The 24,974-nt window shown below is 26.8% G+C and overlaps 1 protein-coding gene across 2 annotated transcripts in view; it reads right to left on the reverse strand.

Annotated features, from left to right (window-relative positions):
• LOC115876690 (metabotropic glutamate receptor) overlaps window positions 1-24,974 on the reverse strand; it is a 130,059-nt gene that overhangs the window by 104,574 nt on the left and 511 nt on the right. The window lies entirely within an intron of this gene.

Genomic DNA, 24,974 nt, shown 5'->3' on the forward strand with positions numbered 1-24,974 from the left:
AATTTAAATTTGAAAATGGTTAACTTTGTTGAGGATTGTCTTTTCCAAAAAATTTAATAATACTTCCCTTGCTAAAAGAATTTTATTTTAAGGTAAAGAAAGTGTGTGTTTATTATTTTAGTTTACTTATTTAATAGTTTTAGTATACTTATGAGATAACTCTAAGTAATAACTCTAACCAAAAAACTCTTTCATTCAATGTATATAGGTATAATGACATCTTGTCATTATCTTTTTCTATTAAGTCCCGCAGCTAATGTTTTTTTTTTATTGAAAGCTTGACTTTACCGTACAAAAGAAACGTTCCCTGATTCTAATTACCTATAGATTAGTCAATAAATACGAACCTTATACCCTTCAATTTACGTAGTAAAATCGATAAGTCAATAACTCGGTTACATGTTACGAACGTGTCATGCATTTCTTCCTTCATCTATTTGGCTGCTCCTATAAGGTTTGGCTCGAAGAAAACTTTATATTAATCTCATATTTGTGCATTTTAAACTTACAACTTAATTTATAATTTAATACTTTAACATAGTAATATTTATATGTTTCATTTTTAAGTTAAATTAATTATTAACATAATTAATAAAAGAATGCCTATCATACATTTGGATATTATGAACATATTTCAACTGTTATTGAGCCGATTATATTTTGAATTGAATAAATATCACTAGTTTATTAAATATATATAGGAAATTTAAAATTAAAACAAAATGATGTGCAAATATATCAAATAAGAATATTAATATACAGATATTTTTTTTATGACATTGTTTGTATATGAAGAACTGTTTCTATTTCATGAAATTATTATTTTAATATGGAGGGAATTTGAAATGAAGATATTAGTAATATTATTTTAATATAAAAGTATTAAAACAAACATTTGAATATGATATTTTGTTAAATTATATTAATTAACAGGGCAATATCTATAAACAATAATAGTAATTTAATTTGTTTATATTTAATCACAGCAGCAGTTATTAAATATAAATAGAAAGAATGTACTATTTCAATTTATTAAATTCCGAAATTGTAAATATTACATTTTATCAGTTCTTTATTTATTAATTTCTTCTGTGTTTTCTCCTTTTTTATATCACAATTATAAGATTTGGGAACATCTATATTCTCTTTTTATATGAGTAATTATGAGTAACTTCTCTGGTTTATTCATTTCAAATAAGAAAGTTACAGTTAACTTCTCCTATTAGAGGGATTAAATTAAATTGTCAGAAATTTATGTGCAAAAAGCCGTCGATCTTGTTATTGTAGTTTTCTGTAAACTTTTAATGAAAGTGTAACCGTAAACCCATTGTATATTTTTCTATTATTGCATTAATAATGCTACACTACATTTATTTCTGTAACTTCAATCGTGAAAATAAAACTTTTTAAAATCACTACGGCATTTCCGGCTTTTATCTACGAAATTATTCGGTATTACTTAACTTAACAGGCAGTATTAAACGATCCTGTTGTTTCTGACAATATTATTAATCACCAACACCGTAATAAATTAATAATCCTTTATTTTTACCGAGGAGACAGACGATAAAAGCGAAATTGGAATGTAAATTTTTCGGTGTAAAAACCGAAAGCAGTCCATTATGTTTACCTATTTACAAAACTGTAATCTATTATTTAAGCTTAAATAATGATATAATCGAAGTTATTCTAGGATAGAAAGAAATGATTAATTACTGTAATGGGTAGTTACTAGGAAGCACAATAATTATATAATTTCTATATCTTTCTCATCTAACTCTTGATTTAATTTAAAATCTTCAGTATTCTACCACTAGTATTTAAGTAGTAATATTAAGTACCTAAATAAGAAAAAAATGTAGGTTCTGTATTAATGTCTAATAGTGATATGTTTGAAACATAATATTTTATATAGTAGATTAATGCTCATATTAACAGTCTAGTATCCCTACTATATATAATAGGTGTCGAGTACCTAACTTTATCTTATGCGGCATGCTATTATTGAACTGTAGCGGAGTTATTCATGAAATTATATATTACTTATATCAACTGCATTACCGCTTCCTATATTGCTGCTTCAATTAATTGCTCATGAAATATTATCGTTTACTGCTTCCCCTAATTAATTTACGAGAGTTACCACTTTATAAATTGTTATGAAGAGGACGACTCAGATTTCGGTAAAATGTGGCAGCCATTTTCCACAATATGTAACTATTATTTTATATGAGAAATTATATTTTAACACATATTTCTTACATATTTTACATTGGAGAAATATTATTGTTTGAATTACTATTAAAAACATGTTAAAAAATGAAGGGTCCAGGTAAAAAACATGATAAGCTTCAATTTCTTAATTTTAGTTTTTTTACAATATTAGGGTAAGTCTAAAGTGCGATTTCCTGGCGACGTCTAGCGTCCGTGTCTCGCCGCTCATTGGTTCGTTTTTGTACGTACGTGGCTAAAAAAACGTACGTGGCTAAAACCTGTATTTATTATATCATTGAAAAGTAATGCATCAGTTTATAGAGAAACAAACCAGGTGCCGCGGACGCCAGACGTCGTCGCTAGGAAATCAGACCTTAAATGGTCCCTACAAATTGTATACACTCTGCCGGGCAATAAGCTGTTAAATCCTATGTTATATGCCTAGTAAAAATATGCATACAGGGAAAGTTTTAGGTGTGCTTTTTGTGCAGCTATTATGCACCTTTAACATGGAGTAGGCGGTCATATACATCTAAACAATCATTGATGTATGCTGAAAAGAACAATACTTTTGCTTGTTTTTAACATTTCTGGGACTGTCATGTCAATCAATATTATTTTTGTTTCATCTTTGTAGGTAAAATAAACCGAAATTTTATTTTTCATTTCAAATTTAAAATAACGTTAACTCAAATTTAATTGTTTTTTTTTGAATAATACGTGGTTCGTACTGTTCTAAACGTAGAATACGAAATAAATCCATTTATGTTTTTTGGTATTATGTAATAAATATCTAAGACAATTTGATGAAGAAATATCGAAAGACAATACAAAAAATTTATTTGAACAATATCAAGTTTCCTTCAGTTCTGAGAGTTCCCTAATGGGATAGATTAAATTTCCTTGGTAGAAATGCAAATATAATCTGTATCCGTTATAAAATTTGTTTGTAAATTATTTATGGTATGAATGCTTTTAAATAGTTTTATTAGGTCTAGATATTTTCATAATAAAAACCACTAAATTGGAAATATTTGAATAAAAAATGTAAAATGAATTTAACGAGCAAATTAAAAATATTAATGTAACTTTGATAGATTACAAAGTTATTTAGTGTCTTATTCATTATATTAAGATACGTATTTTTACATATTTTTTCAACCACACCATAATATTCAAGACATTTATTGGTTTCGTGAATATTTTAGAATTTTATTATAAAAACATATTTAACATTTTAAATCGGTTATTAAATAATAAAATTCATTTTAAAATTGGAATTGTTCATCTATTTTTTATTACAATACATTTCAGTTGTACCTCTATTGAAAGCGTTGTATTGTTAAAAGCTTTTTAATACCTTAACAGAATACTTAAAATATTTTCAAATTGATACATATTTCCGATTCGCGGTAATCGAATAGTGTAATTTTACAGTAAATAAATATAAAATATGTTCTTTTGTAGTCCTTATTATTTAAATAAATTAAATTTGTACTAATTAATATTTTATGTATCATTAATTGATGTGTCCTATGAATATTTGAACTTTTTAAATATTTTATTGATTCTCTTTTCAATTTATGGCATTAATAAAATTGTTAAATACTAATAAGTATATTGATAGCATCATAAATTATCTGTTGAACACGGAAGGTACATAGATACATTTTTCGATACATGATATAAAACCATATTTTCAAAATATTTTGACAGTAAATACCCATCCAGTGCAAATAAGCGGTTTGCAGACCTAAGCATAACTGCAAGAGATGATTTATATAGCTGAGGGCTTGATGTATTAAACAGTAGAGCAATAAGATTACGCCTAGGCGTAAATTAAATGGAACTAATACTAATATTTCACCAGGCGTCCATTTTATTGTTAGAATTTTTTAATCACTTAATATTTACTTAAGACAAATTGGGAGACATTATTGTTTCTAAATCCATTGGAGATTTACAAAAAAAACAATTATTTTTTTTTCATTGCGGATTTAATAGTGTTATTTTTAACATTTAACATTTTAACACACTATAAACGTATTCTTTTTGAAATTAATTTAAAATGTGCTTTTAGAAATTCATGTTCATTGCTTTCCATTAAACAGATGGGTCGTTTTTAGACAGCTTGAAACTTCAAACATTAAAATCAAAATTTTTAATGCCTCATTTAAATATTACAGCTCCCACTTGTCAAAAGTTTCGCTTTTTAGAACAGGGAAGAAAAAATGAAAGTGATGTAAGGAGGGGAATAAAATTTCAGCACCTTCTTTGTTAACTCCGATTTTTCAAAAATTTACAAATACTGATACTATTACAAACTGACAGTGCATACCAGGCTTAAATTATCGTGGTAGTTATCAATCAATTACCTTGCTGTCGAACCTAAATAACGTCAAGCTAGGCGTATAAATCATATTTTAGTTTTAGCTTTATTATTCTTGACACTGACAGTATAATATGAAAAATAAACTTGAAGAAATCATTGAAAATCGAATTACAGTTAGTGAGTAATTATTTGGTTGGTTCTCGTATTGATTCCGTATGTTCTTACATTATAATAAATTCAATTCACCCTATATATACGCGTAATTTAAACTTCTTATTGATTAATATTGGGCTTTGTTTTTTTGTTAACTTTTTTGATACAAAGCTATTTAAATCTTTAATTCCCATTGTCCTTTCATTCGAATTAGTGAAGTAAAAAGTTTCCATTAAAATTTTCTTTTGTTCTTGTTAATCATATTATCAATAAAGGAGTTTCTGTAGCGTTATTAATAGCTATATTATTTATAATATTGTTAATTTCTTTTTTGGGGATTCGAATTTTTTTATCAGAGACGACGAATTGTAATTCTGTGTTGAACGATGTTAACACGTTGGAAGTTCGAAAGGAATCTTTGTAGTCACCTCTTAGAAAACAAGAACCTTCATTTAAAAGTTTCGAAATTAATGTGCTCGTGTTAAAAACTTTGAAAACAATTGTCAGTGTTTACGCGCTAGCGTTATTTTGAGCCGGATTTCCAACTAAGCGTGGTGATAAATTTAGTTAAAAAGTTTTATTGGATGACGATTTTTTTTTCGATACTGTTGTTCCCTATTAATCATTCTGTAAATAAACGCCATTATTTATCTAACGACTCTGATGTTTATTTTTTTAAATAAAACCTAAAAATCATTTTTTTAATACTAATTTTAGATACCAGGGTAATAATACTCTACTATATACTATACGTATTTTTTTAAAGTAAATCATTCTATTTACTTCTATTTATTTCACAATTTGTATAAGTACCATTCCCTTTTTTTATAGTATAACAAATCAGTATAATATAATACGATAATATTATAGAGGTTCATTTCGGAATGTACAGTATAATCATTCTGTAGAATCCAGAGACTTTACGGTCTTCTGTGGATATAAAACACTCTTTATAGCTTGTAAATACATTTACAACATTACGTTTAAACTATAACGGTTTTTATACGCGTTTTTAAGAATACTAATCTAATAACCTAATTTTTATTTTAAATGCAAAATAAACTTATTTTTATTGTGCAACTCAATAAGTATACAAAATTGACCCAATAAGGTTACATTCGGCTGTTAAAGTAGTTAATTAAAAAGCTTGCAGTATAATTAAAATGAAATAGCTCTTTTAAATAAATTATTTATTAAAATGTTTTATAATACAATCTAAAGTAATATTATTATTAAGTTGAAATAAAACAATTATTTTAAATTAATTTTCTGACAATATAGCCATTAAAATATATTAAAACTAATTTATCTTATTTAGGTCGAAAATACAGGAGAATTAATTTACCGAGAGACCTATATAAAATATTTAAAATTTTCGCAGGTATCTGGAAATCGTAACTATAATATTAATTTAGAGAAAAATAATTAACAAAAATTGTTTATAATTTTATGGTTATCTATTGTGTATTTATTAATTTCACTCTTTTAAAAAATATACTTAAATACGTTGGAGTGTGAACTATATTATTTTTGAAACTGTGGTACCCCACGTGCATTTACGTGCATGTATTTTACGTTGCTGCATCAATCATTGTCAGATGGGTCTGTGTTAAAAAGCTACAAAAAACAATATCTCTTGTATTCTTTTTATGTTTATATATTTCAATAGCATTGAAGATGACACTTTCTGGAGATTATAGGTATATATTTTATGTTAATTAAACATATTAATGTAACACTAAATACATTTAAAAATATCCAAGAACTTTTCCTTTATAACTATTGTATTTGAACAATAATACATTTTCGAATATTCTTATATTATATTAAAATTCTATCCAGTGAATACTCGAATAAATTTTTGAACAAAAAACTGAGTTTGTTCGAAAAATACCAGTGTGTTAAATTACAATTAAGGTAATTACTAAATAATGTCAAGGGACATTTTGTAGGGGACGATATGCTTAGTATACAAAAAGTTGACACTTGATTTGAGACAGTACTACTGTACTTTTATTTTATTTTATAATTTTTTTGGAAAAAAAACTAGAAAACTGCAACGTTATTATAACCTTATCTTAAGCTGTTTTAACAAAATACGTTTGCTTATGTAGGTAAATCCCATACGTGAATTAAATAAATAAATAAATTTGTGTGTGAAACTGCATATAATTCTTACAACAGAAAGCTGTGAAGAATATGAGAGTATTGTGCGGCAGATATTTTAATATGCTTCATATTAATACGCGCGTGTTCTAGAAAGCTATATAAAAATTCTCAGATAAGATCGGCCAAGGTGCCTTTTGAATGTGAATGAATATAAGGAGTGTGTTTTTTGAAATTATTACTATTTCCTCGCTAATAGAAATATCTCTCTCTTGAAATGCTCACCTCATGCGTTAGAAACTTATTATTAAGATATATATTCCGTAAAATATTTATTAGATATACTTATGTATATAGAGGTATAATTATAAGTTCAGTATATTGAGTATATAGTGTATTAAAACATAGATTAAAATTTAGATAGAACCAAATATAAAGGAGACTATTTTGAAATTATTGAAGCATTGTTCAGAATCCAATGTCTATAATATGGATACGTTAAGTTGACGTTATTTTAAGTATTTTTGTTATAGGTATGTCAGTATAAAGTTTATGAAATCGATAATATTTTATAGTACACATAAATTCTTGCGAACCCGCCATAAAATTTATTTTGAAAGTAGAGAGATCACTTTTTGTCATTTCTTGATGTTTTGGTGTCAAGGTTTCAAAATACTCGCAGTTTAGACATTTGTAGAAAACAAAGGGGCATTAACAAATATTCAATTTTATTTTAATAATGACTTTGAACTTACAGCTGCAAGCTATATTAGGTGTGTTATTATAGAGAAAACTACATAAAAAATTAGTATAATTTGGACTAAAAATGTCCCCTTTTGTATAAATAAATATAAATATTTAATAAATAAAAGAAAATAAAGGAAAAATAACTCAATTAAGTTGAACGAAAGAGATTAGCATTTTTATCCTATAAAACTCCTGGGGTGGTGAAATAGAATTGTTAAAATATAACTGTGACATAACCGACACAGATATGCCTAGACAGTTAAGTGGAGACATTTTTATTTTTAAATTCGTTTTATGAAGACTATTTTCTGTTCTAAAGTTGTCTATTTCATATTCTAAAAATAATAAGACAAATTTACGTTTTTCAACTGGGGAACTTGACTATATTATCTCCTTAAAGCGATAGAATTGGAATTCTGGCTCTAAGATATCATCAGAAAAAAGTTTCGAACATTTGTGCAAAGTTAGAAGTTCAGGTATAAATCTTGAGGCTCAATCCTACTTCAGAACTAACGACAAAGAAATTTGGCAGACGATATTTTTGGCAATGGGGTATTGCTGGAAATTTATTTAATATACCGTGCGATTCAGTGAAAACCCCGTTCAGAGTAGATATAGAAATATAGAGCTTCATTATGTATATCGCTGATGTTCTTGGCATTGAGAATTATTTGTGACTTCGAGCTTTTTTACCGTCCTTGCTTAAGCGTTAAAATCTCGCTACAAAAAACATTAATACTCTATAAAATACCATTTAAAACTTTTTTAATTCATATATGGATGATTTACCCCATGTTCTTTTACATGTTGTTTGATATTAGAAATTAACTGAAAAAGCTCAGTAAATTTTGTTCGACGCAAAATAAACAGCATATTGTGCAGCTTCTTTATTTTTTTATTGTGGAAGCAAACTTAAGTTTTTAGGTAAATATTCCGTCGTTGAAAGAGTAGGGCTATAAAATTTTTGTGAGGGTTTATAGAACAATATTCGTATTTGAGTGTTTTTCTAGCTAACATGTAAACATTTAGTTCTGCTTAATTTTTTAATTCATTATCCCTTTCTAAATTGTATATATTTTGAGATAAACCAGGTTACTAACCACTAAACCAGGTCCGAAGAGAAGTTCGTATAAATGTATGTCCTAAAATGAAGATACAGGATGTAGATGTTTCATTTTTATTTCGATTTTTTCCAAATAATTTTTGAACTGACATCGATATTTGAGAATTGGTGTCTGGGAAAAATGTATATTTTTTTACTCAGTGGTTTTATACAGGTACTGACAAAAAGTTATTATTCTTCAAACCATTTAAAAATATGTAGGTGGCGCTCCCTACAAGTAGGAGTCATCGCTGGACATCGAAATCATATTCTTCATGCCAAAAAACTCCCTATTTGGAAAAACAGAAATAAAAATGAAACTTCTACATCCTGTGTCTCCTAATGAATCATTTCAGGACATAAATTTATGCGAACTTTTTTACTCATTTTTACGAAGTTTCCCGAATACAATTCGGACCACCCTTATATTATAGAAAACTCCAGAATAGTCTTTCATGTTATTATTAAAACAATCTAATAAAAAATACACCCAAACATACTTTGTATTGCATTATTAAATAAACAGAAACATGTTTTTGTAACTTACGCTTGCAAATATACAAGAAAATATAGGTATAACTTTTTCTAGATGCTTCTCAGTTTTGAAGAGTTGCTATAGTATAATGGAATCACTATTCTACAAGCAAAATATTTAAAAGCTTTGTACCACTATGGTAATAAATCATCTGAACTACAGACAGTACTTAAACTTGAAAAGCTCATACAAAGCGGGTTTGACAGCACTATACTCTAGCAACTATTAGTATAATACGAAACCATTGTATGTTTGGATTTATTTATTGTATTATAGGGGATTTCTCTCTCATACATCATGTCAGGACTTTTTTCGTAATCTATTGATTTAAAGTATTTTACAATCTAGTATAGATACAAATCGAATATTTTATTTTCTATTTTAAACGTTTTATTTTATGTGCTTATAATATTTGAGTAATAAATATCTAGGGTGTTAGATTCAATAACATCAGCACAACAAAAGAAAATTGTGCATGTAAAATAATTTTCACTATTACCGTTATATGTATTACATAGCTGTACATTTTAGACCATTGATTACTTCCGAATTAATAGCATTGTTTTTATGAAATTCCACATGTCGCACTAATTTCCCATATATGTTTTCCTGAATATTCAATTTACCAAATACACTTTAATTGGAATTGTTTTCTACCCAACATTTAAAAAAAATTCAGTGATCTAATGCTTGTTCGGTTTCCTCCAAAACACAGAGCAATTTGTAAGTTTTATTGGACCATAAATATTGTTTTAACAAAGTGCTTGATTATAGTGTTAATTTCGTAAAATTAAAGTTTATGCCTCGATGGGAATAATTTTATGGGCAAATATCCCGAACCCCTTTTCTAGAATATTGGCTCGTTTAAGCGTTCATATTAATCACTAGGTAAACCGTTTTTCTATGTACAGGGCGAGTCAACAACAATAAATATGAAATACACAAGTTTTAGGGAAAGTTAAACTATTTTTTATTTAGATTTTGTGTAAAATTCCACAACGTTTTTGTGTGTAGTGTTTATTCTTTCTTAAAAAATATTAATATAGTATTAAAATATTAATTCTTTAGGTATATACATCTTTTCTTTTCTGCAGAAATCTACAAAATGCATATTTTTTGGTTATTCTACATTTACGGAAGAACTACTTGTAAACAAATGTTGGTATGGGATTACTATATTTTTCATTTTACAATATTTTCCGGCAAAATGTAATTGCTTTTCAAGTTATAGCAATATAAATGTCAGATAAGTGAAAAACAAATATAACTTGAATAGCATAACCACACAGAGAACTTCGATATTATCAAGTAGTTTATTTTAATATAACATTCTAACATTTATATACTTTTTGATATCAAGATGCCAGGGAAATTCTTCGTACTTTAAGAAGTTGGAAACAAGTTTTCTCATTTAAGTAGTGACACAAAAAAACTGTCTGAAAATCTATCAATTTTTATCTGTGATCTCTTATTACTGAGTTACCTTGGAAAACTCGAAGATCGAACTTGCGATATAACATATTTTATTTTCCAGATTTCTAACCTAAATCAATAATTACTTTAAACTTAATTTTTCTAGAAATGAAAAGGTACGAAGCACAAGAAACAAATAAAATTAAAATACTGTGCTCGTATTATGCACCTTTTTAAATTGTTAAAAGTATTTATTGAATCTTATAGGTATTTATAAACAAGAAATAATTTTTAATCATTATTTTTAATTTCAAATAATACTTTTAATAATATTGTAGATATAAATATATTTTAAGATCATTATACAGGGTGAGTCTTAAATAAGCGCAAATATTCTTAAGGGTAGTATATTTCGACCCCAGAAACACGATTATGAGTTCTTTTGCAAACAAAATGAAAATTTGGAATTTCTTGAAAAAAAAATTGGGAAATTTTTTTAATTTTTAGTTAAAAAAAACATAATTTCTTAATAATATGGCAATATAAGTGGTAGATTAAATTTACAAGAACGAAAACCCAAAAAAGGGTCCGGTGGTTCTCAAAATTTGAGCAAAAAATATTTTTTTTTTAATTTTCAAAGTAAAATAACTCGGTTGCTTTGGGCTGATTTGAAAAACGGTAAAGAGAAATTATTTTTCTTTTATCGAGATCTACCAGCACTGAAAATATTTGCACTTATTTAAGACTCACCCACTATGATATTTTAAGATACACATATTGAGAAAATATATTAAACCATGTCCTTTACTGTCTAATCGATTATTCAAAAAAGGAACACTATGAACTACTATATCCTGTATATGTTTTACCTGTTTGTTAGACCATAAAAATGTTTACAACACTCTTTTATTACTAGTCTCTTAGGAAAGGATGTTATCTATTCGAAACCAAAGAAAAAAGAAAGAACTTTTCTCATAATCCTTTAGAAAATTGTTTTCGAATAGATTGTACAAGTCGATGAATTGAAACATTTTATTTTATAGCTTTTGTAGTATTCCTTACGTTTGATTCCTAAAGGGAATTTCTGTTTCATTAAAATTTAATATTTGCACTAAACTGAGTGGGATTCTATATAAATTTCAAAAGCAGTTTTTTTCAAAGTTATTGATTTTCACATATTTATCTATTTTTTTATACAATATGATAGAAATGTTACTATTAAAACGTGCCAATAAAAAATATATGTATTTTTGTTAATCGATCATTTAATAAAATAGAGCTGAGAAAATCTTCATCATATATTTAAAAAAATCGAAAAATATATATTATCTTGTTTGAATTTAATAATAATTAATGCTATAAGAGGTATTGGTAGCACTTATATTGCAGCTATAAATTTACAGTTGCACATAAAGCACCTAGAAAAAAATAATCCTAGAATTTAAGTAACCTTGGCTTGAAGCTAATTAATTTTATATTGTACAGCTGTTGTATTTACGTTATTCATGATTTGAACCAAATGGTTTACTGATTTACATATGTATGTCAAATGCATACGATGATAGGGTCTCGTACATATATTAAGTTACATGTTGTACCATTTCACGTACTAATGCAGATTTCAAATTGACTGGATTCAAAATGAATTGAAAAAAATGCCAGTCATCATTAAAACGTCGAATTTCACGGGCTTGCAAACTTGGAGTGTATAAAAATCATGAAAAATTGACGAAATTCTTAATTTTAAATTAAAAACTATATTTTATGCTCTCTATTCTTTTAAAAAAGTGATTTTTATTAATGATATACCATCGTCTGCTATTCATTTTCTATTCACTATTCTTTTAAAATTTTATAGGAAATTTTGAACTCGTATTCCTTTAATTAGTTTACTAAGATGATTAATGATGTAGAAACAAAAATTGTGTGTCAAAATACTTAAAAACTTTTTATCGGTTTAAGAGTTTTGTGATATTAATGAACTTTATTTCTTTACATTCTAAATTAAGTAATAGTTTTTGTTAGCCCTGTTGTCAAAATAATGACATGGGCATAAATCGGATTAGGATCTGTTTATAAATAGCAGCCTCATTATATTTACAACGAATTAGGGATTTACTGTGCTAGGGAGTTAAGTAGTCTTAATACATATATTTTAGTTTTAGTTCAAAGATTTTAAAGCACTGTTATTATTACCATCATAATATGGGTTTATGCAGCTTATATTTAGCACTTAGATTTTTCTAGATCATTATAAAAATGTTTTGAGCATTTTAGGTTTTATGGTGTTTTACCATATCTCTTTTTTAATTGAGATATTATTTAATTAATCTTAATCAGGTGGGGGGGGCTGTAAATGTTGATTAATATAGAAACATGATATTATAATAGATAAATTCTAGCAAAGGTCAAAACTTTTCGTTATGCCAAGAGATTTTTTGAAATAAAACGAATTTTTACTTTTTTGGTACAACCCAGAGCGTGGGAATGTATACAATACAAAAGAAAAAGAGAAAAATAGAAACGAGGGGTCTTTAGATCCCAAAAATATCCATTTTACTTCCTCGGTTATATTAGAAAAGCTTTTCTACCTCTAGCATTTCCACAATTTTTACACTCCCCTTTTAAATAAAAAAATAAGAGTGCACTAAATTAAACGAGTTTTCAAGAATAGATCCTTAATAGTTTTCTTTTTTCTCCTTAATTGTTCGAAATTTAAAAAGTTTTTACTTATTATACCACGCTCTCTCTATATCTTTAATTAATTCCGAGTAGCTAGCCAGGAAAATTAAAATTTTCAAATTTAAGAAGAAGCCCATCATGCCCACCGAAATTATGAGTCACTGGCTGTTTTCTGTCACGATTTGAAAGTAAAAATATTCTAGAAACTAGTTGTGTTGCTTATTTCATAATTTTAATGCTCATTGAGGACTTCAAATTAGATTTCCTGTTATTGTTACTTTATGAAATATTTCTTTATGAATAACAATTTTAGGGCTTTTAAGATAACTCTGACTGACAATTTTTATCCCATTTTTTGAATAAAATTATCAATTAAATAATTGTCATATTTTTTAAACTGAGGGGGGATTTTTCTAAATAAATCTGAAACACAAACGAAATAAAAAATAAGTAGCTATAAATTAATGTGCAGTATAATCCAGAGATAAACGTATTAAATAAAAGAGACATCTGTGAAATATAATCAGCGAAATATCTTATATTTTTTCCATTTTTGTTGGCTACAATTTTTCCGTTGTCTCAAACAAACTGATCTTTTTAAATCTTTTACTTAAAATTGATTTATGATTCGAAGAAAAATACTGTCAACTTGACTTGTGCAAACGAAAACTTTCTGTTAAATTCAACAACTTTTTGCCACCATAGGCGGATTTGGTAATTAATTTGATAAATTTGTAACTGTATACAGAGTGTCTCATATTTAATATATGTATAACTCATCCATTTTTTTAAATCACAGCTTTATTTTTTTTTTCATTATTTTTAAAACTTCCATTCATTTTCATTTAGAAGATTATTTGGACACATTATTATCGAATTCGAGAAATTAAATGTTTTATTTTAAAGTTTTCTTTTTCACTTGTTTTGCACTTATTTAAGACTCATATTACCATATACAGGGTGAGCCTTAAATAAGTGCAAATATTTTCAGGGCTGGTATATATCGATAAAAGAAACATATTTTTTCTTTGTCGTTTTTCAAGTAATTCTAGAATAATCGAATTATTTTACTTCAAAAACTGATGATAATTACTTTAAAAAAATATATATTTTTTCTCATATTTTGAGAACCACTGGTTTATTTCTGGGTTTTCTTTCTTGTAAATTTAATCTACTATCTATGTTGCCATAATATCAAGATATTATATTTTTCAGCTTAAAATAAAAATAAAAAGAATTTTTCGAAAAATACATAGACGTAAGTTAAAATATACAACCCCTAAAAATATTTTCACTTAGAAAAGTATGCTCATTCTGTATTGAGGTTACTACAGTTTTACAAAAAAAAACATATTATTTCTGCCTATTAAATCCAAATAAATTCGTTATATTTTATAAAACCTAAGTAAATACGAATTTGTTTCCTTTCAATATAAATCCTTCGAAATTTAATTTTGCCCTAAAAAAGCGTATGTTGTTTTGACTCGATGATTTGACATACCGCGGTTGCTGCCATAAAACAAAATCAAAGACTCATTTTAATGAATATTTCATCAAACAGAATGGTGGTTGATTTCCCCTAAAAAAGAACGTTAAAAAAGCTCGATTTAATGAAGACAAAATTACGGAGTTGCACCAAAGCGAACGTTTAAGAAAAAGCAAGAAAATTTATCGATTGATTTCTTCCGATCTTTTCACTGTCCGAGTTTAGGAACTGAACTTTCGACAATGCAAATCAGCTCGTTCAACAATGCCACTCACTTTTTTATAGTGCACAGGAACGGACTTCATATTATTCTTATTATTTTTAATTAAATTTTAACATACATCAGTGTCTTACTAAAATTTTGTATGTTTTATAATATATTTTGAAAAAGATCATTTTAATCCCTTGCCTGTTTTCTTGGTAACTTTTGAAATTCTGATAGTGTGTCATAAGTCAAATTAGTCGTGATACACTCTTTACTACTAAAGAGTAATTGAGAATATGGTTTCTGTTGGAAAAAAAACCAGTGGAATTTAAAAAAAAATATTTATTTTTATTCAAGTAATCATCTAGCTGGAAACATATAAACACACGGTTTACTTTTTACTCGCCTATTGACGTTGGTTAGACAAAGAAGGAAAATACGTGATAGGGGTGGATAAGTTCGGGCGTTTTATGTGCTAGAGACGAACGGATTTTACATTACTGGAGAAATATTTTGCCATAACTAACGATTATACCCGCCTCTATTCGGGTGGCATACAAATGAACGTAACATGTCGTCCCACGGCCGGATTGGGGATAAACAAAAAAACAAATAGTAGGCTATGTCTCTGAAATGTCCTCTACCTGGCAATGAAAGTCCCGTTAAAATCTGTCCAGCCGTAGGGGAGATTAGAGCAAACGAACAGAGATAAAAAAACGCGGATTTTGGGCCTGGTAATGCATAAATAATTGTACGGGCTTAAGAAAGAGGTTTTATCATTGACTTGTACTTTTATTTTCTCTATGTCTATCGACTAGTAAAGTATTATATCATGTCAGTGAAACTCAGAAAATAAAAACTGTAACTAGAAGCAGGGTGGCCGTAGCAATGGTTACCAGGGCACAAGGGGTGAGCGTAGCAATGGTTACCAACACAGTCAAATCTGTAGTGTGTCTACCAACAGGCATCTAAAGCTGATGCGATTGATGCCTTGTGCAAATGTATGTTTCTTTGTGCCGTATGATGAAAAAAAACGGCGTCTTGGTGCTAGAAATGACGATCGATGATACATTCCCCATATAATTTTACATATAAACTGACAGCGACCTTCATTTCGTAGCCATCGCTGACCCTTTTTTTCGATCATATTGTACTAAGCACTGACTGGCCATTAAAACAGAGTGATATGGAGCGTTCAGTCCCCAAGTTGCTAGACTTTTCAAATAGGATAGGACTAAGTATGATAGTTTTCTCTCAAATCGCCACTTCAAAAACAGGCGTTGTCAAAGTATTGTGTAAAAGTTCTTGAGAAAACTAAAATCTATTTTTTTTCTTATACCCAGACATCTTGAACTGTAAACTTATTCTAATTACTTATAAGTAAATATCATGTTACAGTTAACCTCAGTATCATATATTATTAATTTAAGGCTTGTACATTGTAACACAAAGCAAAGTATTTAAGGTCTGTGCCATTTGTATAGATAAGTAAAGCATCTTATTATCAAGTTCAGTATTTCATTTCAGAGCATTTAATACGTGCGGTATTTTACAGATAATTAAATAATCTTGTTACATATTATCCAAATTAACGTATATTGAAAATCAAATTTAGTATTGTATTTATTTAACCAAGGCTTGTGTATTGTTGACACAGAGCAAACTATTTCAAAGCATTCAATATGTGCGGAATTCATAGTAAAATTCGTTGTGTTCTCTAAGGGCCCTAGCGACAGCTGGTATTATCTTAATGAGGTAGATTATCTCAAGTACGCTAAAAGGGACTGGAGATGAGATTTGGGTTATGCCGAATTCAACACCTGGAATTCCGGATCGTTTTTGTTTAGTTCTCTTAGATTTTCTTGTTAGTTTCACTTGAGTAATTATTATGCTTAACTCGATTTCAACTAATTTGATATTCCATGTTGTATTAGGTCTTTGTAAACCGTTCTAGCGTGAACATTGTATTAATTTCTGGATACAGGGTTATATATAGTTTATACATTAAGTGTGTAACTTGTTGTAATAGAGCTTGAAGGGGGCGAGCTAAAGACAGAGGGGAATAGTAATTAGGTTATTTCTCTAGATTTGCTTATTTTTCTGACAGAAAAGTACTTAATAAAATCTTCGCACAAAACATCCAGTAATTCATAATTTGAGTGGTCATGATGGTCCTTCTCTTTAAATTGAAATTCTTAATTTTACTACTAGTAATTAATAAAATAGTTTAGAAAAAGAGTATGGTATAAAAGTTATTGCACTAATAATTTATTTATTAAGTATAATAATATATTTTTTGGGATATGCTTATAATAAATCCTCAGTATATATTAAAATAAATGATGCATTGTCAAAAGGACAAAAAAGAAAAATTCACGACTTCCATTACACTAAAACAAGAGTTCTGGAAATTTCTTTATTATCTCTGATACAAAATGTTCTTTTTCCATTTCAGTTGGTTCCTTTTTCTTCCTCATGTCAATGCTAATTACTTTTAACACGCAAATAATGATAATATATTCATTTTAACTATAGGTATCTTATTTATTTTGATGCAAAAATGATTGATTCTGATGAATCCTTATGGCTTGAACTGGCATTGGTCTAAAATATTTATTTATTACGACGTTCCAGATTTTATAACGATTGTATAGATATAAAAATTCAGTTAAACAGTACTGTATATAAAAATAAAAAAAATTTAAGTTTTCTTAATATTAATTGTTCATTTAAGAACATGATTGAATATTCACGCTGTTTCTGTCAAACGCACACACTTTGAAGCCTGTAAATGGCTTTTACTATTACGTGTAATCCAGCATAATACTATGATTAATCTATTCTTTAACGCACAAACATATGTGGGCCTAGATAACTTGTTCAGTGTTTCTGACTAGCATTAAATTATCATTTTATACTGGCGATAATTTTTTGGCTAAAACCTCTAAAATTAGTTTATTAATAATGATCTCAGGTATATCCTATATTTTTTTAAATGGTTTGCTTGTTTTTTATTTATATAATAAAATATCCATTTCCATAGTTATTTTAAGGAAGCTTGAATTTTTTTCTTTACATTTCTGATATGTCGTATTTCTGTTTTACTTGAAATATTTGTTCGTGTTTATCTACATCAATATGTTTCTGTAAAACATTTGGTATACGTTATACGCCTTATTTTCTAGACACATTTTTCGGTTGTATTTTATTATATGTATGTCCCATGTCACATATTTTTTTGAGAAGGAGAAAATATAGGGTAATGCTTGTAATATTCAAGGCAGAATATAAGGGATCAAAATTTTGGTAGGGAAGCTTAGACCGATTTATATCCGAGTTGTGCCTTGTTCTTGATAGTTGTTTATATACGGCATACTAGAAAGGGTTTTGATAAATTGCCCATTGACGTTTTGATATTTTATGGGGCTGATCTTGCTATTTTTTTAAAATATAGCCGTTTTTATAAGTAATATGTTAAATAACGTCTAACACTTTTGTGGTGGGAAAAAAAAACTACGGAAAACAACTTGTCAGTAGATTTCTACTAGTAAAACAAATTTTCCTAACTGGTGAAAAATGCTTAACATTTCAGGAGGTATATCTGTTCCCATCGTCAGAATCAAAAACCACAAAAAAATCTAAAAAACTAATATTAACAAAATTATTGTTTTAATTTTTAATTTAATTAACTATCTATTAGAGTGTTAAATAATCTGTATATAAAATGATCAGCTAAGAGAGAGAGTTGTGTTATACTTTATATGACATACGCTAAAGTTAATTAGACCAAAAAGTCACACTAGGCGTCTTTCTGAAGGTAAACACCGTGTTTAATTTAATATGAAACTTTTAACAAAAGCCGGGTATTGTCGATGTAAATACAACTCGGCTTTAGTTGCAGTAGTTTTCACACACAAATTCTCAACTAAAAATTTCTATTTTAGTTTTCTCGCAGTGGCGTGCTTTAATTACAGTTTGTTTTCTTTAGTTTTAGTGCCGATCAGTGTGGTATCTAAAAAGCGGTCGCTGTTTGCTGTAATAAGCTCGTGTTTTAAGAGAAGTAAATTTAATTTTTCGTTAAGCCTAGAAATTGTTTTTACATATTTTTTTATACCTATACAGGATTACAGTAATAATTTAATTTTTAATTACTGATTTATTTATAAAATCAGATGTAAAAAAAAGCAACGGAAATTTTTTTCGTCAAATTTAAGTTGTTATATTTTTTTATTTTTAGTTCAATTTTCAGGATTTTTTTTTGGCAGACTGTTTAAGAATATATCAACTTTAATTCGTATATTTAGTTTTTTATATACTTTAGTATTGGGCTTTATTATACAAGGTTTTTCGAACGGTTGGCTTTTTACTCTATATTTAAAACACCCTGTGCAATCATTTTGTCTAAAACTTTATTTTTCAGTCAGAACCATTTCTCCTGGGCATTTTGTTTTTTGGATCATGTCAAAGATGCCTTGGTTAATTTTTAAGAGCGAAATGAACTTGCAATCCACAATTTGCAATTTTTTCAATTATCATTACTTTTTGATGTTATTTTTCAATATCTTATTTTTTTACTATTTTTATCAGTAAATTATGAATTATCTTTATAGGTTTTTATTAGAACATTTATACGTGTATTTATGAGTCATGTAATGACATTTTAATATAAAATATTTCATTTTGATATACCATTTTTTTTTAATTTTCAGATATTTTAATTCTATTTATTTATATAGTGACACATTTTTCTGTATTTGAAATATATTATTTGTTATACCTAAATCTAGCTGTACGAAAATGTATTTTATTAAGCTTATACCTATATAGGGCACTTTGTAACAGTTTTTTTATCCCTTTTGGATTGAGCACATATTTTTTTATATTCGAAATTAAATATTTGTCCATTCGCTTTTGAAAAAAATATTTTATATTAAAAATATTTATATAATTTCTTGTCATGGCCTACTTTTAATCACGAAATCGTATATCAAAATAAATATCCATTTTATGAATTCCAATTACGAAAAATGCATTTTCAATGAAAATCATTACAGAAAGACCGGCATAATGGTCTTATTTATTTTATATATCAAAATAAAGGAACACGTTCAAATTTATTTTAGAAAAAAAAGGATCTATCCCAACAGGACAACTATTAAATTATATAAATGTGGGGACCGAAATTATATTTTTCTCGGTTTTATGAAACTTTTGTCGTAATGTGAAATAGACTTTTGTGAGGAGTGTGACAGCTTGACAGGAGAATTAGACAGACAAAACCCACCACCAGACACGATTAAAGAAAAACATATTTTGTCTTCGCCAAAATAAATTCGATAATAATAGAGAAAAAAAATGTATTGTTTACTGGTATTGTTTGATTCTTGAATTATATATTGTATAAAAAGAAAGTAATTTAATTTTAATAATTCCGCTTATTCATAAACCATTCCCTATGCACGGTAAAATATTCTAGCTTCGTACTCAATCAGTGGGTACTATTAAATAGCTAGACCAATTAATTCTAAACCAATTAGTGTGGGAAACACGTTGGAATACGTTAATATTAACACATTTTCGCACTTTAAGGTGCGAGCTTCTGGATAGATCTGGCAAAGCTAGACCAGGAGTTATTTTGAATGGTGTCTAAACTTCAGATTTAATTAAATCAGTCACAGTATGTAATCCAGATTACTTATCAACGGTTTACTTTGAAACAGTATAGAATGACAACCATATAATAAAGTGTTTGAAAGGTGCTCGCGCGTCAAAATAATATTTTATCAGTTCCTACTTTCCTGCATATTCATTACGAACTCTTACGAAAATATTTCTATTTTTCGCTCTTTCTCAATTTAAGATAACTAAAAAAAATACTCTCTATATTAAAAAATATTCTCAGATATATTGATAGAGTAAAATAAATTAATATTTGGAATGTTATTTATTCGATAGTTTTTTGGTGCAAATTAAAAATATTCTAATCATATTTTGCCGCAGGAATTTCATTTTATGTCAGATTTTTTGATTTCTGTTACAATTGCATGGTTGTAAACGAAGTGTTGCTTTTAGAATACTGATTACATGTGCAATAACCGCCGTTTTGCGGTAGAAACATTTCATATATTTGGTGCTTTGAAATAATTAAAATACAATTTTTAAAAAAGAAATAATAAATTATTTTTTAGGTTTATATTTTTTTCGCAAAATTAGAATCCTCCACAAAGATATAGATATTATTTATGATATAGTTAACTTTATCTTTCATATTGATCAGTTAGTTACTTCAAACTAATTTAAATGTATACAGGGTATTAAGAAATTAATATCTGTGATTTACTACTAATATATTTAAATTTAACTACATAAAAAGTTGGCCCCATTAAAATCATTCTAAATAAAACTTTTCAGTAAATAAACTTTTTTTGGATGCGGTAGTTAAAAAGATTTTTTTCTTTATAGCTTCTTAGTAATGATAAATTCGTCATAACTAAGAGATTATGATGAAATATGCAGTCATATATGTAGCTCTTTTCAGCCATATTCCGTGTATGTTAAATCTGAAACTATATATAGTATTAATCACGAGTAAATGCAACTTTAAATAATATGATGGTTTATATAACGCCAAAATATTTAATAGGAAATAATCTGTTTTCAATCAGAACTTATAAAATGAGTTCTCTAATTTTATATCACTCCCTACAGTAAAATGTATTTTATTATTTATATTAAATAAATAGACGTTTCAGCTTGCTAAATTAACCCGCTTAATTTTATTGGAATTTACTTTAAATTTCTTGTTTATTATTTACCATCTCAGCTACACCTTCTAATTACGTTATTTAAATTAGTCAAATTGAATTATTACTTGGTTTTGTGAATATTAAATTTCCTCCCAAGACAAAATAAAATTATAATTCTTTTGAAATTATTTAATACAAAGGGAATTTTACTAATTATGAAAATTCGGTTATTGTTATGGTTAAAAAACTTCCAAAATTTTAAAAATTTACTGAAATGCACCAAGCCTATACCCACCTAAAAACATATAATCTGATCTAATTACATTATTTAAATTATTTAGATTACATCATTAATTTATTTTATTGTCCTTCCTGTGATAGAAAAAATATTATAAAATTATTTAATTCGCGAACAGGGAAGGTTAAACTTATTATAACTTTACTAATTATATTATTTAAATTCATTTATTACCTAATTCTGTTTTTCTTTTCAAGGAAAAAAAACTTTGCCAAACCGTCGGAATCGTCTAAAGAGCGAACTCTTACTTTCTCATGTAAATGGCAAACTTATTATAATTCATTCATAAAAGTTAATGCAAATTTATGTGCGTACTTCCGAATTCAAAGAAACATTTTTAGTTTGAATTTGTACGAATATAAAGACTGCAAGAAATGTCTGACTGGGTTAAGTGGGCAGTAAATCTTGAAAAGCGTACAAGCTAAAAAGAACTAAACGTTAAATTGAAGGTGAAAAATAAAAATGACAAATTTCAGATACATGTTCATACACTAGAAACATACAGGGTTGGAAATTTTCCATAATTCTGTAAGTGTAAAATAAATTCAAAAGAATTGCAATGCTTATTCCTTTGGGAGAAAAGACATAAAAACAATGTAATAATTCAATTACGTTAATTTAAATAACGGAATTAGTAGGGTGCAAGTCTGAGTTGATAAATAACAAACATGCCATTTACAGCAAATTTGAATAATAAACGAGTTAATTTATAAAATTAAAATTGTTTATTCACCTATTAAGAGAAAAACAACATTTTACTGTAGTTAGAGATATTTATGAAAGTGGAGAATTCATTTTAATTATGTCGAGTATTATTAATTAATTGAAAATCATGTTAGTTTTATTTTAAATTATAAAATAATTAACTGCAAGAAATAGTTTTACTCTATTATTTAATTTTTAGTTTTAATATTTTTTTTGTTATATTTTCATAAAACGAAGAAGTGACGGTAAAAAAATTAGGTTTTTGTGCAAAAATCTGGTCTCAACAAGAAGAATAAATTTTATGTATTTTTTTTTGCTGAACTTGCCAAATTTTCCATTAAAAATTAGGAAATCTTTATTAACTTTATTCAGTTCGAGGCATCTAAACCGCATATAAAAAATCTCATCACACTTTCCTTAAAGTGGTTAAGAAATTTATATTAAAAGTTTTCCAAATTCTGTAAAAGATGTCGTTGTCAGTTCAGTATTTATTAAATATTTTTAATTAGTTTATTTTTAATATAATAATTCTGCGATGGTATAAACTTTAAAAGCTCAATTATTTTATTTTTAAAATAGTTTTCGATATAAAACTTTCGAGACATTTTTCAGGAATATGAGTAATAAATTTTATGTTTTATTAAATCACATTATATGTTTTCAAATAACATTATATGTATTCAAATATGGAAAAAAATCTCATCTCTGACCTAATCCTAAAAAAAACTTAATTAGGTATACATTACAAAGAAATCTATCTAAAATAAAAAAATAATAATACCAGATCTCTTATATATTTTTATATTTATACATATTTATTACCTGGAAAATAAGTCTTGGAAATTTACAGATCGAATCCTTGTGTGTGCATGCTTGTTATACTGGCTCTGTACTTGTTAAATTTGTGATAATGCTAAAAATGCCAATACTTTATATCGCTTTAAAAGAAGCAATACTAAGAACGCTGAACTCAGTAGAAATACACCAATTATATTTTTGAGCCAATACTAATGATGTGAAATATTATTACAATATTTTTATAAGGTCTCTTTCTATGATATACCGCATATGTAGAGTGTGTACAAAAAAGTTCGAAGTAAATGGATAATATCTCTATAGTTCAATAGTGTTGCAAACATTTTTTCATACACTGTATAAATAATACAACCAACCGCTTTCCATCTAATTGTATATTTGGCTTATATTGCTTTTGAACATTTGACGTTACAGGGAGAATCACAATAATGAGAATTTTTCAAATTACCTCTATAAATAAATTTTGCCGGCAGAATTTATAAACAATTTTCTATTTTTGACATCAAGTTTCTAAAAATTCAGCTTGATAATTTTTCTTTAATTCTGTTGGGATATCTATTCTCATATTACACAAGTTGTGAACAATATTTTTTGTTCATTTTTAATATAACCTTTAAAATGTTGTTAATACTTCAGAAACACCCGTTTATTTTCGTACTATATTCAAAATAATATCTTTATCGGGGGTGTTCAGAATAACAGTAATTACTAAGGAGTAATTTGTAACAGGTGTAAATTAATTTTATGAAGTGACTTAAATTAGGATTTAATGCCAAAACAAATAAACTTAGAACTCAGTCTAATTTAGATCTATGTCTACGTAATATAGCTAATATAAATTTTGTAATCACAATTCATTAGAAATCTAATCGAATTAAGTAATTTAGAGATATTGTGTATTATATAATGAAAATTATTCCATTTTAACTCAAGTTATATTAAACCCAAATTTCATATATGACGTTTTAACCAAAAATTAATGATTAATAATAATATTAACTGAAATTAGGTTAATGTATTTTTAATGAAAATTAAAAATAAATGAAAGATTGCAGTAACTTATTACAAGGAATATAATACAAGGAATATAATAGATAAATGCTATTTTAGATAATAGTATTTGTTATACCTTATACCAGATTTTTATGTTAGTTTTATGTTTTTTTTTTATTTAGAATTTATGTTTTATTATAATTAAATCTTGTTTTCATTATTTTTTTAGATAATAACATTTTATTTATATAGTGTAAATATAAAAATTATAGAATGTAAATTAACGTACAAAAATAAATTTATAATATATATGACAAAGATTTCTTGTAATTAATAAAGTTTTTAGTTTCTTAGTTTTTAATGCTTTTAGAACATTTGAAGATTATCAATTGCTAGATAATCTTGTAATTTTTAGAAGTTGTTTTAAAAACTAAGAAACTT

Source organism: Sitophilus oryzae, unplaced genomic scaffold (genome assembly GCF_002938485.1).
Source record: "Sitophilus oryzae breed Bouriz unplaced genomic scaffold, Soryzae_2.0 scaffold_1440_pilon_pilon, whole genome shotgun sequence".
NCBI lineage: Eukaryota > Metazoa > Arthropoda > Insecta > Coleoptera > Curculionidae > Sitophilus > Sitophilus oryzae.